We start from the raw sequence: 14,953 nt of genomic DNA, 5'->3' as shown, positions 1-14,953 counted from the left end.
CATTTCATGTGCTTATTGGCCTCTTGTGTATATTTTTTGGGGAAATGCCTATTCTGATCCTTTGCCAGTTTTTTAATGAGTTTTTTTATCTTTTTATTATTGAGTTGTAAGGGTTCTTTCACATAGTCTAGATAGTCCCTTATCAGATGGATGATTTGCAGATATTTCCTGCCATTCTATGGATTTTATCATTTTCTTGGTGATGCCCTTTGTTGTACAAAAGTTTTTAATTTTATTGAATTCCCATTTATTTCTTCTCTTGTTGCTCATATCTTTTTTGTCCTAGCTAATAATTTGTTTCCAAGTTCAAAGTCACGCAGATTTACTCTTTTGTTTTCTTCCAAGAGTGTTATAGTTTTAGCTCTTAACATTTAGACTTTTGATCAGTTTGAACTGATTTTTGTATATGGTGTGAAGTAGGGGTCCAGCTGCATGCACATGTCCAGTCGTCCCATTACTATTTGTTGAAAAGATTATTCTTTCCCTCATTGAATGGTTTTGTTGTTTAGTCACTAAGTCGTGTCAACTCTTTTGCAACCCTGTGGACTATAGCCCTCCAGGCTTCTCTGTCCATGGGATTTCCCAGGCAAGAATATTGGAGTGGGTTGCTGTTTCCTTCTCCAAGGGATCTTCGTGACCCTGGTATCAAACCTGAGTCTCCTGCATTGGCAGGCAGATTCTTTACCACTGAGATAACAGGGAAGCCCTTGAATGGTTTTAGCATCCTGTAAAAAGTCAGTTGATCATAAATGTGAGAGTGTATTTCTGGACTCTCAATTCTATTATTGATCTATTATATATTCATCCTTATGCCAGTAGCATACTGCCTTGACCACTGTGGCTTTATGATAAGTTTTTAAAATCAGGAAGTGTGAGTCCTTCAACTTAGTTCATCTTATATTAATAAAAGATGTTTTAGTTATTCTGGATCCTTTGGGTTTCCAAATGAATTTTAGGATCAGCATGTCAATTTCGACAAAGAAGTCTGATAGGATTCTGATAGAGATTTCACTAATTTTTAGATCAGTTACAGAAGTAAAGTCATTATAACAGTGTTAAGTCTTCCAATCTATAAACATAAAATGTCTTTCTACTTATTGTTCAGTTCAGTTCAGTAGCTCAGTCATGTATGACTCTGTGTGACCCCATGAACCACAGCACGCCAGCGCCCCTATCCATTACCAAATCATGGAGACCACCCAAACCCATGTCCATTGAGTCGGTGATGCCATCCAACCATCTCATCCTCTGTCGTCCCTTTCTCCTCCTGTGCTCAATCTTTCCTAGCATCAGGGTCTTTTCCAATGAGTCAGCTCTTCGCATCAGGTGGCCAAAGGATTGGAGTTTCAGCTTCAGCATCTGTCCTTCCAATGAACACCCAGGACTGATATCCTTTAGGATAGACTGATTGGATCTCCTTGCAGTCCAAGGGACTCCCAAGAGTCGTTTCCAACACCACACTTCGAAAGCATCAATTCTTCGGCACTCAGCTCTCTTTATACTCCAACTCTCACATCCATACATGACCACTGGAAAAACCATAGCCTTGACTAGACAGACCTTTGTTGGCAAAGTAATGTCTCTGCTTTTCAATATGCTGTCTATGATGGTCATAACTTTCCTTCCAAGGAGCAAGTGTCTTTTAATTTCATGGCTGCAATCACCATCTGCCCCCAAAAATAAAGTCAGCCACTGTTTCCACTGTCTACCCATCTATTTCCCATGAAGTGCTGGGACCACATGCCATGATCTTAGTTTTCTGAATGTTGAGCTTTAAGCCAACTTTTTCACTCTCCTCTTTCACTTTCATCAAGAGGCTTTTTAGTTCCTCTTCACTTTCTGCCATAAGGGTGGTGTCATCTGCATATCTGAGGTTATTGATATTTCTCTCCTGGCAATCTTGATTCCAGCTTGTGCTTCCTCCAGCCCAGCATTTCTCATGATGTACTCTGCATATAAGTTAAACAAGCAGGGTGACAATATACAGCCTTGACGTACTCCTTTTCCTATTTGGAACCAGTCTTTTGTTCCATGTCCATTTCTAACTGTTGCTTCTTGACCTGCATACAGGTTTCTCAAGAGGCAGGTAAGGTGGTCTGGTATTTCCATCTCTTTCAAATTTTCCACAGTTTATTGTGATCCACACAGTCAAAGGCTTTGGCATAGTCAATAAAGCAGAAATGGATGTTTTTTTCTGGAACTCTCTTGCTTTTTCAATGATCCAGCGGATGTTGGCAATTTGATCTCTGGTTCCTCTGCCTTTTCTAAAATCAGCTTGAACATCTGGAAGTTCACAGTTCACGTATTGCTGAAGCCTAGCTTGGAGAATTTTGAGCATTACTTTACTAGTGTGTGAGATGAGTGCAATTGTGCAATAGTTTCAGCATTCTTTGGCATTGCCTTTCTTTGGGATTGGAATGAAAACTGACCTTTTCCAGTCCTGTGGCCACTTCTGAGTTTTCCAAATTTGCTGGCATATTGAGTGCAGCACTTTCACAGCATCATCTTTCAGGATTTGAAATAGCTCAACTGGTCCATCACCTCCACTAGCTTTGTTCGTAGTGATACTTCCTAAGGCCCACTTAACTTCACATTCCAGGATGTCTGGCTCTAGGTGAGTGATCACACCATCGTGATTATCTGGGTCATGGAGATCTTTTTGTACAGTTCTTCTGTGGATTCTTGCCACCTCTTCTTAATATTCTTGCCACCTCTTCTGCTTCTGTTAGGTCCATACCATTTCTTTCCTTTATCGAACCCATCTTTGCCTGAAATGTTCCCTTGGTATCTCTAACTTTCTTGAAGAGATCTCTAGTCTTTCCCATTCTGTTGTTTTCCTCTACTTCTTTGCATTGATCGCTGAGGAAGGATTTCTTATCTCTCCTTGCTATTCTTTGCTTATACAAGTATATAAAAATAAGAATGACTTTTGTATATTGATTTGTATTTTGCAACCTTGCTGAACTTGTTTACTCTAATAATTTTTTTAGCAGATTCTTTAGGATTTTCCACATAAAAGATCATGTCATTTGCTAACAGAGATAGTTTTATTTCATTTCCGGTTTGGTTGCTTTTGATTTTATTTCTTTTGCTTGCCTGATTGCCCTTCGACAATGTTGAATAGAAGTGGAAAGAGTGGACATCCTTCTTGTATGAAGATCTGACCTTAAGGGGAAAGTTTTCTGTTTTCTCCATTAAATACGTTTTCAAAAAAAATAGAAAAAGAGTCTTACCCTTATAGAGCTTACTGTCTAATAGAGGAAACAGGCAAAATCAAGTATTTGCAAACTCTCACCTTTTGGGTTTTTATAGAGCCTTCATTGTCTAGGCACAATTGATTAAATCATTGGCCTTAACTCAATCTCCAGCCCCTCCCACCTACCCAGAGGTCTGTGGGGTGGAAATGAAAGTTCTAACCTGATAATTAACATGGTTGATTCCCCTGGCAACCAGCCCCCATCCTTAGATGGGTCCAAAAGTCACCTAATTAACATAACAAAAGACATTGATCACTGTCATCACTTAGGCAGGCAATTCCAAGGGTTTTAGAAGCCATTTCTGATTATGCTGATCATATGGCTGCTATTAATGTACTAGGGATAAATTAGAGGACCAGGACAGCTTTTTCTTAGTCAAAACAGGAACTATTTTTTTAACCCCTAAAGCATCTAGTTTTAAAAATCTGAATCCATTTCCAATGGTGGCATCTCTTTTGCTGATGAAATATGAGGAGCAATTAGATAGTTCTGTTGGTTAGTCAACTGTCAAGATTGGTAGCATAATCATAAGTATTTTCACATAATCTTCTTATTCCTCAGTAAGGAAGCATTTCACACTTCTTGGGTATGGGCCCCATGGTACCAGGATTTTTATATTTTCACATGGACAAGGAGGGATAGAAGCAGAATAGGGAAAGAGGTTTTCGGATATAAGAGTAAATATATTTTCTAACCTAGATTTAACTCTTTTAACATCAATTATTTCTATCCATCAATTTTCCATGTTAAAAAGTAAATTCCTAGGATAATATTAAAAGAGTTTAATCAAAAGAGTTTGAAACAATTATTTTTTTCTATTAAATTTCGTGACTTAGAGGTATTCAACATTGCTTTGTCTCAGAATCACCTTTCCTAGTTCTAACAGGTTCAGAGGGCCAGATAAATAAAACAACTATGATTACATCACCAATCTTGACAGTTTGTTTATCAGCTGCATTAACTAGTTACTCGTCATATTTCATCAGCAAAAGAGATGTCTCCCTTAAGGGGACTTCCCTGCTGGGCCAGTGGTTAAGATTTTGCCTTCCAATGCAGGAGGTGCAGGTTCCATCCCTGGCTGGGGAATGAAAAGCCCACATGCTGCACAGCTCAGCCAAAAAATAAAAATAAATGAAATAATAATAAGAATCGTAAAATAATGTTTAAAAGAAAATGGATTAAGATGTTTTAAAACCAGATGCTTTAGGGGTAAAACAATAATAATTTCTATTTTGGTGAGAAAAAGTGTTGGGCCTTTAGTTTATCTCTATTAAGTGTCAGTCACTCAGTCGTGTCTGACTCTTTCCCACTCCATGGACTGTAGCCCACCAGGCTCCTCTGTCCATGGGATTCTCAAGGCAAGAATACTGGAGTGGGTTGCCATTTCCTTCTCCAGGGGATCTTCCTGACCCAGGGACCAAACCTATGGATGATGAACAGTACCTATTCTATACCATATATATGGATATCCAAATATATGTTTGCATATGCATATATATGGGGTTTCCCTGGTGCCTCAAACGGTAAAGAATCTGCCTGCAATGCGGGAGACCCGGATTTGATCCCTGGGTTGGGAAGATCTCCCAGAAAAGGGAATGATTATCCACTCCATGGGGATCATGAAGAGTTGGACACAACTGAGTGACTAACACTTTCACTTCACTTTCATGCATACGTACATTTTTAACTTCATAGACAATAACTTCATAGACAATTCCTAAAGAGGAGACACTTTGAAACTAAGATATATCATTGTTGCTTCTTTAAGAGAAAAATTTATTTTAGTTAGTTTATGGTTTGAGTCAACTTATATATCACATATAATTTATAAATATCAAACATACTCAAAAACAAAGTTTGGCTTATTTGGATATTTCATTGAGCTAATAAGCCCAAGGGTAGATCTTGATTGACTATGGGTGAGTTTGATTAGCAAATATTCCTGAGACAAATCTTCGAAGAGCATTTTTATTACTTTGCTCTAGTGAATTCCAAGATTTCATGCTGTCATATAGTAACAGGCTGCACATAAAACCTTAGTACTGACTCAGCAAATGACAGCTGGGGCGACTCCTCAATATTGGTGCATACTCTGAATTGATTCTAGTCTACACCAATGGTGGTGAGTCTTCATTAGAATATTAAACAACTTTCTCGCTTATATGGTTTTGCATTAAAGCGATTCACATACACATGTAATACATTGTATGATCGGTATCTTAAGTCGCACTGAAAGCATATCCTATTTGTATTTGGTGACCAATCCTCATGAGCTTCCCTAAGGGAAAAAAAACTACGGAGTTGAGTAGTTTGTTTTGGGCATAGTCTCACCTACCAGTGTCACGGCTTCCTAACCATGGCGCACCTGTCCTCAAGCTAAATCTGCTTGCCCAAAGGCACTAGTGTAGCGTTTCACTCAAACCTGCCTTTCCATGTACCGGGACCACTTTTCCTCCTCCTCTCTGGTGGCATTTAAACTCCCATTGAAGGAAATGTCATGTTTTAGGAATTTAGGTTTGTCCACAGTAGTGTAAAAGTGATCAGCTAATCTTCCCAGTCTGTGTGTGTGTATATGTGTACACACATACAAAGGCGTGCTCTGTGATGTAATATGTTGCACGGATGACCTGCTTCCTGCTGTGCTCTGTGAGGTGGGAAAGGAAGACAACCAAGCAGGTGTATAATCAGGAAGGTGAGCACTGCAAGAAGCCTCTCGGGGGTGAAGCTGAGGCACTAGCAGGTAGAAGGAGTCAGTCTACTGGGACTAGAGAATGGGTTCTCGCCATCTCCTCTCTGATCCCAGATAGTCTCCTACATGGGCTCCATTAAGACAGGATGGGGAGACCAGCACAGACCCTCAAATGCCCTACGCTCTTAGAATCTATTTTCTGAATGCAAGGGTACTTCCTAACGGGTCTCTGGAAGAGAAGCAACTGGTCCCAGTCAAAAGGTCAAAGAAAGAGAGGTTTGTTTTTACTTTTTATCTCCCTCATTAAGTTTTTTACAGAGCTTCTCAATACATAGTGGAAACAATGTATTACAGCAATTCTAAGATTATTTTTTTTACAATTTAACACCTCTGAAACTGAGATGCATCCTGTGATCAATGGCAATTTACAGGATTGATGTTGCCTGGATTGAATTTCTTATATGAGCATGTATTTCCACTAGGGTCACTACCGACCTGAGACCGTTTTAAATTAGATTATCTCCCTGAGTTGTTTGCAATGCCCTGGTGGTGTGAATGCAGATCTCATACCTATGTGAGTAAAGGTTATTGTTCAGAATCTCAGGGAGGAGTTTTCTTTCTCTCTCCTACCAGGGCTGAGGTTGAAAAATGAAATTGTCCCTTGGGAATTCCAGCTTTATGCCAGGGTCTCTTATTAGATTTCCTATCCTAGACATTTTTCTTGGTAGTTGATAAAATAATGGCTTATCTTATAGCCAAAAGAATTTTAGAAATTCCATAATGGAATTAAAAATGCTTGTCTCCAGGGAGAAGCATTTCTTCCCAGTTTCTTACTTGAATTGAAAATGATTGTCTCTAGGGACAAGCATTCTTCCCAGTTTCTTACTTCTGAGTAGCAACACTGCCTTCTTCAGGTCTTCACTTGTCTTTCAGAGCCTGCCAGACTTCTCAAAAAGAGCCAGGTAATCACCCTCCAGATGAATGATTCACTGTGCAATTTGTGGATATAATGGGATTTGTTCATTTGTAATTTCATCAAGATATAATTTTTGAGTAAATATTGTTGTAATGCTATAATTACCACTATGGTGAATCTGTTCATTTGCTTTTGCAAATATTTATAAGGTTATCTATTCTATGCACTGGGGAAGGAAAAAAGATGCCCAAGAAATGGCCCCTGACTTAAGGGAGCTTTGAGTCTGTTATGATTGGGTAAGGCATGCGCTAAATAACTGTAATGTAATGTAATGTAGAAAGTGATAAAACCAGGGGAAAGGAATGGAAAAGCTATCCCATGATATTCAGGAGAGAAAGAAATCATTTCTAGTCTGGGAGAATCAAAAAATACTTTATGGATGATATGAGTTATAATATTAAGGGGGAAAGTAATAAGGATTATCATTTAAAATGCTTTGTGCACTTAGTCACTCAGTCGTGTCTGACTCTTTGTGACCTCATGGACTATAGCCCTCCAGGCTCCTCTGGCCATGGGATTTTCCAGGCAAGGATACTGGAATGGGTTGCCAAGCCCTCCTCTTTGCCATGCCGCCTCCTCCTTTAGTTACATTATTTTATGTAGTCCTCTATGAAATCAATGTAAATTCCATTTTACAGCTGAGAAAACTGGTTTTGAAAACTGAATAGGTTTTTAGAGGCATAAACCTTGTTGGGAAGGCTAATGCTTATCAGTGGGAATAGTCAGAAGGAAGGCAAGGATGTGGGAAAGCCAGGGGCACATGCACAGATACTACACAGATCATTGGAAGCGTAAAGGCAAGTGATAAGAGAGATAAAACTGAGTGTTTTGTTTTAGCTAGATAATGAAGGAATCAATGAGAGTTGTCATGGAGATAGAATAAAATAGCCTGGTTTACTGAAGTTCTAACAAAGGAGGAAAGTGAAAGTGAAGTAGCTCAGTTGTGTCTGACTCTTTGCGAGCCCATGGACTGTAGCCTACCAGGCTCCTCCATCGATGGGATTTTCCAGGCAAGAATACTGGAATGGGTAGCCATTTCCTTCTCCAGGAGATCTTCCCAACCCAGGGATTGAACCTGGTTCTCCTGCATTGTAGGCAGACACTTTACCGTCTGAGTCACCAGGGAAGTCCCTACCAGTGGAGGAATAGTTGTCAAGCATGGGGCAGTGATCCGGGGATTAAGTGTCTAGGAGAAAGTAATACTAGAAGAAATAGTGAGCACAAGAGAATATGGGACATTAAGGTCCTGTCCTAATGAGCTTAATTACAAGTATCCCAATACTGTCTGTGCCAGCAGAGTAAGAGTTAGGAGAAAGGGCCAAGCAATTGTAGGATGTAATCAATGGTAAGGCTAGTGCCCATGGAGGGATCATCTTAGACCAGAGTGCTTCAGACTCAAATGTGGTTCAGTGAGGTACCATAATATACAAAAAGTGGTCCTCATACGTGGACCTTGGTGACTCATGAAGTACAGGGAGACTCATTCTCATCAAGGAAGACCTTTCAGTGCCCAATGAGAGAGACTGAGAGCAAATCTGAACCACAAAGAAAAAGACTGATTTATGCAAAAGGGGGCTTCTCTGGTAGCTCAGCTGGTAAAAAAAATCTGCCTGTAATGCAGGAAGCCCTGGTTCAATTCCTGGATCAGGAAGATCCCCTGGAGAAGGGATAGGCTACCCACTCCAGTGTTCTTGGGATTCCCTGGCAGCTCAGATGGTAAAGAATCCACCCGCAATGTGGGAGACCTGGGTTTGATCCCTGGGTTGGGAAGATCCCCTGGAGGAGGGCATGGCAACCCACTTCAGTGTTCTCACCTGGCAAATCCCCATGGACAGAGGAGCCTGGTGGGCTACAGTCCGTGGGGTTGCAAAGAGTCAGACACGGCTGAGCGACTGAGCACAGTACAGCACAACGTGCTAAAAGCATTGATCGGAACCAGTTCTGCCCCCTCTGCTAGTTACCAGTTTCCTAGGGTGCGAAGTTGACTTTTAATCCCCATTCTATCATTGGACAAACTGGCATAACAATTGGGCATCAGAGACTTAGGTGGAAGGATCAGCCAAAGAGTTTTCTGGCTGGAGCTTTGTGGTCTTTCAGTGGAAGACTGAAATGGTATGCTCTACACTGCTCTAGGGATCTGTTAATTTCAAAGCACCCTTACATGAAGCATGAAGAAGTCAAAGAATTACATTACTTCTAGTCCATGTTTGTTTACAGAGAAGGTAACTGATATCTACTGCCAGCCTGAGTTCTCGTTTATTCTAAATATATATATATATATATATATATATATATTTTGACTGTGCTTTGTTTGGGTCTTTGTTGCTGTGCATGGGCCTTCTCTGGTTGTGGAGAGCGGGGGATACTCTCTAGTCAAGGTGTGCAGACGTCTCGTGGTGGCTTGTTTTGTTGCAGTGTGGGCTCTGGGTGCGTGGCTTCAATACTTGTGGCTCCCAGGCTCCAGAGCACAGGCTTGGCAATTGTGGCACTTAGGCTTAGTTGTCCCATGGCACGTGGGGTATTCCCAGACTAGGGATCAAATCTGTGTCCCCTGCATTGCAAGGCAGATTCTTGACCACTGGACCACCAGGGAAGACCTCATTAATTCTAGAACAATTATGGGTAGCTTGAGTAGGGTTGGAAAAATCTGAAACCATCAGTAGGCGGTTGAAATCACTCAATTAGTTTAAGAGGAGAGCATAAACAAGAGATTTTAAAGTCGTGAAGATACAATGTGTGTGTGTGCTCAGTCGTGTCCAGCTCTTTGAGACTCCCTGCGCTGTAGCTTGCCAGGATCCTCTGTCTAATTTTTCCAGGCAAGAATACTGGAGCAGGTTGCCATTTCCTCCTCCAGGGGATCTTCCTGACCCAGGGATTGAGCCTGAGTCTTTTGCATCTTCTGCATTGGCAGGCAGATTCTTTACCACTGCACTACCCGGGAAGCCCCTCAACAGATACAATGGTTGCAAGTTTTTGTTTGTTTGTTTGTTTTTTTTAAGTGAAATTGTTGAAGGAAATAGGAAAGGGAAAAAGCAAACAGAGGGAGGATCCAAGGACTGATGCAAAGGGATCCTCTGAAGGTGGAGAAAAAGAGGAGGAAGGGGAGTTGCACAAGAATTTGGAGAGAAGGAGGACAGGAGAGAATGACAGATGTCGTACAGAAACAGAGAAGGAATAAAACCATTAGATGGTCTACCTGGAGGTCATTGTGACCCCTAAGAGCAAGCATGATTTATGCATGAGTGAACAAATCATACCACAGTGGATGTAACATGAGTGAGCAGTAAGGAAATGAAAGCAATATAGTTTTTTCCCCTCAGAGATACTTGGCTGTGGAAGGAAGGAAGGAGGGAAGGAGAGGCAGGAAAGGAACTCTGAGCATAGAAACTCAAGAGTTGAGAGAAGTTTTTCATTTTGATTTTCAAATCTTTGAAGTGTTGTCTTTGAAAAGAATTTTCCCTAATCTTCAGTGTCTTATTGCTTCTATTTTCAGCCGTGGGGTCAGAGTCATAGGGTCCTGGGTTCAGTTTATGCTGCTGCGTACTAGCTTTACCTTTCCCATGGAGCATAACGTGTATGATTTTGACAAGTTACTTAATCATACTTGTTTCACATGCAGATGAACATTATGCTTTTTTTACTTTGTGATCCTTCTTCCCAGGAGGAGGTCTGATTGAATCAGTTGTCATCATTCAATGAAGCGCAACACTTCTGCAGAGAATAGTTCACCAAGACCTTCTCAGATGTGCTGCTAATCTATGTGCACAAGGTTTTTACAAGATAAATGATTATGACTCTAGAATAGTAATACCACCTTATACATGCATTTTTCTTTTTTATTTATTTATTTATTTATTTATTTTTATTATTATTATTTTATTTTTTCCAGTGGGTTTTGTCATACATTGACATGAATCAGCCATGGATTTACAGGTATTCCCAATCCCGATCCCCCCTCCCACCTCCCTCTCCACCCGATTCCTCTGGGTCTTCCCAGTGCACCAGGCCCGAGCACTTGTCTCATGCATCCCACCTGGGCTGGCGATCTGTTTCACCATAGATAGTATACATGCTGTTCTTTTGAAATATCCCACCCTCACATTCTCCCACAAAGTTCAAAAGTCTGTTCTGTATTTCTGTGTCTCTTTTTCTGTTCTGCATATAGGGTTATCGTTATCACCTTTCTAAATTCCATATACATGTGTCAGTATGCTGTAATGTTCTTTATCTTTCTGGCTTACTTCACTCTGTATAAGGGGCTCCAGCTTCATCCATCTCATTAGGACTGGTTCAAATGAATTCTTTTTAATGGCTGAGTAATATTCCATGGTGTATATGTACCACAGCTTCCTTATCCATTCATCTGCTGATGGGCATCTAGGTTGCTTCCATGTCCTGGCTATTATAAACAGTGCTGCGATGAACATTGGGGTGCACGTGTCTCTTTCAGATCTGGTTTCCTCAGTGTGTATGCCCAGAAGTGGGATTGCTGGGTCATATGGCAGTTCTATTTCCAGTTTTTTAAGAAATCTCCACACTGTTTTCCATAGCGGCTGTACTAGTTTGCATTTCCACCAACAGTGTAAGAGGGTTCCCTTTTCTCCACACCCTCTCCAGCATTTATTGCTTGTAGACTTTTGGATAGCAGCCATCCTGACTGGTGTGTAATGGTACCTCATTGTGGTTTTGATTTGCATTTTTCTTTAAATATTTACAAAGAACTTTCACAGGCATTTTCTAATTAAATTTGCATAACATGCTCTCTGAAAGCAGAAAGAGTGAAGTAGCTTAAAAAAAAAAACTAGATAATAAGGCCAAATAAAAATTTCCAAGTGGCAAAGTAAATTTAATCTCATCCTGAATTTGTCATGGAACCTATAAGCTATAAGACCAGTTCTTTTGTCTAAGCACAATACCAAAGGGAATATATCTTTTGTTGACTCCAATATATATTGTAAAGAGTTGAGCCAAAAGATATACAAATATTTTATTTAAACAGTATGAGAATCAGGATTTAGTAAGGGCTGCCCAGGTAATTTGGACTAATTCTCCTACTGAAAACAAATAGAAAAGCTGGGGAAATGTAATAGAACTAAAGGCACCAAAATGCTATCAAGTCAGTCAAGCGCTGTGTTTCTAAGATCCAGAAGAATGAAAAGACCCAGAAGGATAACCAATCTGTAAAGTCAGATTTGGCCTAAGTTTGTCAGGTTATTTTAGGAAGAAATGGTTGAGAGAATAAACAGAGATTTTACAGATTTATGGATACAGAGGACAGAAGTTAGAGTTCAAGGCCCAACAAAGAGAATATCTAGTAACATCTCCCTCCAGATTCTTGTTGGAACCTTGAAGGTCCAACCTAGGTGTAAGAACAGACCAGACAGAGACTGGCCTTCACTGAAACAGAAACCCAGCTCCAAACTGTCCTAAATCCTAATTGAATTAATTAAGTTAATATGGACTTTCTGTGTCCCCAGCCACATTAAAGGAATATATCATCTTAGGCCTAAATTAGATCTATAATTTTTTCATAAACTATAATTGTTAATCAAGAGTACTCAGAAATATGAGGAAACAAGACAGGTGCCTAACACTAAGAAATAATAGGTATAAGGAACTTACGCTACTCAGTAGGGAAAGATATATATGATTGTTATTTATTTGCTGACTTGTGTCTGACTCTTTTGTGACGCTATGGACTGTAGGCCACCAGGCTCCTCTCTCCATGGGATTTTCCGAGCAAGAATACTGGAGTGGGTTGCTGTTTGCTTCCCTGGTAAAGAGTCTGCCTGCAATGCAGGAGAGTTGGGTTCAATCCCTTGGTCAGGAAGATCCCCTGGAGAAAGGAATGGCTATCCACTCCAGTATTCTTGTCTGGAGAATCCCATGTACAGAGGAACCTGGCGGGCTATAGTCCATGGGGTCACAAAGAGGCGGACACAACTGAATGACTAATTTTCTTTCTCCAATACATACACACACATATATAGATATAATCTAGTAAAAAAAAATTAAAAATGAGCAAAGGACCTGAATAAACATTTTCCCAAAGAAGACATACAGATGGCCAAGAGGTATGTGAAAAGATGCTCATCATTAATCCATCGGAGAAATGCAAATCAAAACCACAATGAGATATCACTTCACACCTGGACACAGTTTTTGTCAAAAAGACAAACAATAACAAGTGTTGGTGAAGATGTTGGGGAAAGGGAATCCTTTCACATTGTTGGTAGGAATGTAAAATAGAGACAAAATGTGCAAAAAATGATGACTCTTCACTGTAATTTTTATAAGTAGGAAAAAAATCAGTGAGGCTAAAAATAACACAAATATTGCTGTTACTTTAGTTGAGACATATAAAACCCTATACTCAACAAATTCAGAATATGCACTCTCTTCAAAAGCAATAAAAAATGTTTAAAAAATGGACCATATGCTTGTCATGAGGTAATAAAATTTCAAATAAATTATTCAGAGTATGAACTCTGGCCACAGAGGGATTTAATTAAAAATCACTAAGAAAAAAATAACTTGAAAATCTTTATATGTTTGGAAATTAAGCAAGAGCTATCTAAAAAACTATGTAAATTAAAAATACATATTTAAATAAGTGATAATGAAAAGACTGAGTAGTAACATTTATGGAATAAAGTTCTGCCTATATTAGAAAATAAAAATATGATGTAATTATCTAACTATCTATCTCAAGTATTCACAAAAATAGTAGCAAACTGAACCCAAAGAAGGTTTAAAAATGTATAATAAAGAGGATCAAAAGCCAGTGCTTGGTTCTTTAAAAAGACTGAGCAAATTAATGAAGGGAAAAATAAGTAGAAGAGCCAAATAACCAGTATCAATAATGAAAAGGAGATAACATCATGGATTCCACCAACATCAAAGAGACTGTAGAAAAACACAGCTTACCAGAAATTAATGAAGAAGAAATAGAAAATATAATCAACCCTATAACTATTACTGCCCAGAAAGTAAAGTCCAGAACCAAAATATTTCACAAATACATTCCACACAGGACATAAGGAAATCATAATGCCAATCCTGAGCACTGGAAAAAGAGAAAAAATTTACCAACTTGTTTTATGAGACCAACATAATCTTTCTTTTCTTTTTTGGACAAGGTAATGGCTATAATTCCCTGTGTAGTACAATGTATTATTGATGCTTATTTATTTTATCTTTTAACCCCATTCCCCTAACTTGCCCCTCCCTCTTTCCCACTGGTAACCATTAGTTTGTTTTCTGAATCAGTGAGTCTGTTTCTGTTTTGCTACATACATTCATTTGTATTATTTTTTAGATTCCACATATAGGTAATATTGTTTCCCAACTCAGGGATCAAACCCAGGTTTCCTGCATTGCACACAGACTTCTGCATTGCAGGTGGATTCTTTACTGACTGAGCTATGAGGGAAGCTCATTTATGGCTGAGTAACATTCTATTGTGTGTGTGTGTGTGTGTGTGTGTGTGTATAAAATACATCTTCTTTATCCTTTCATCCATTCTTGGACACTTGAGTTACTTCCATATATTGGCTACTGTAAATAGTGCTGCTAGGAATATTGGGATGCATGTATTCTTAAAAACCAGTGTTTTCATCCTTTCCAGATACACACCCAGGAGTGGAATTGCTGGATCATCTGATAGTTCTAGTTTTAGTTTTTTGAGAACCCTCCATGTGGTTTTCCGCAGTGACTGTACCAATTTACATTCCCCACCAACAGCGTACAGGTGTTCCCTTTTCCCCCCACAACCTTCCCAACATTTGTTGTCTGTAAACTTTTTAATGATAGTCATTCTGATAGGTGTGATACAATAGCTCATTGTTGATTTGATTTACATCTCTCTAATAATCAGCAGTATTGAGCATCTTTTCATGTGCCTGTTAGCCATCTGTATGTATTCTTTGGGAAAATATCTATTCAGGTCTTCTGCCCATTTTTATTGGGTTACTTGTTTTTTGATTTTGAGTTGTATGAGCTGTTTATATATTTTCAGATATTAACACTTCG

General features: G+C 39.4%; 1 protein-coding gene across 3 annotated transcripts in view; it reads left to right on the top strand.

Annotated features, from left to right (window-relative positions):
* The window catches only part of LMNTD1 (lamin tail domain containing 1), a 483,367-nt gene that overhangs the window by 391,568 nt on the left and 76,846 nt on the right, over nt 1-14,953 (top strand). The gene's annotated exons all lie outside the window — the stretch shown is intronic.

Source organism: Dama dama, chromosome 22, assembly GCF_033118175.1.
Source record: "Dama dama isolate Ldn47 chromosome 22, ASM3311817v1, whole genome shotgun sequence".
NCBI classification, from domain to species: domain Eukaryota; kingdom Metazoa; phylum Chordata; class Mammalia; order Artiodactyla; family Cervidae; genus Dama; species Dama dama.
The sequence above is the reverse complement of the archived record's forward strand: the minus strand, read 5'-3'. Positions and strand labels throughout refer to the sequence as shown.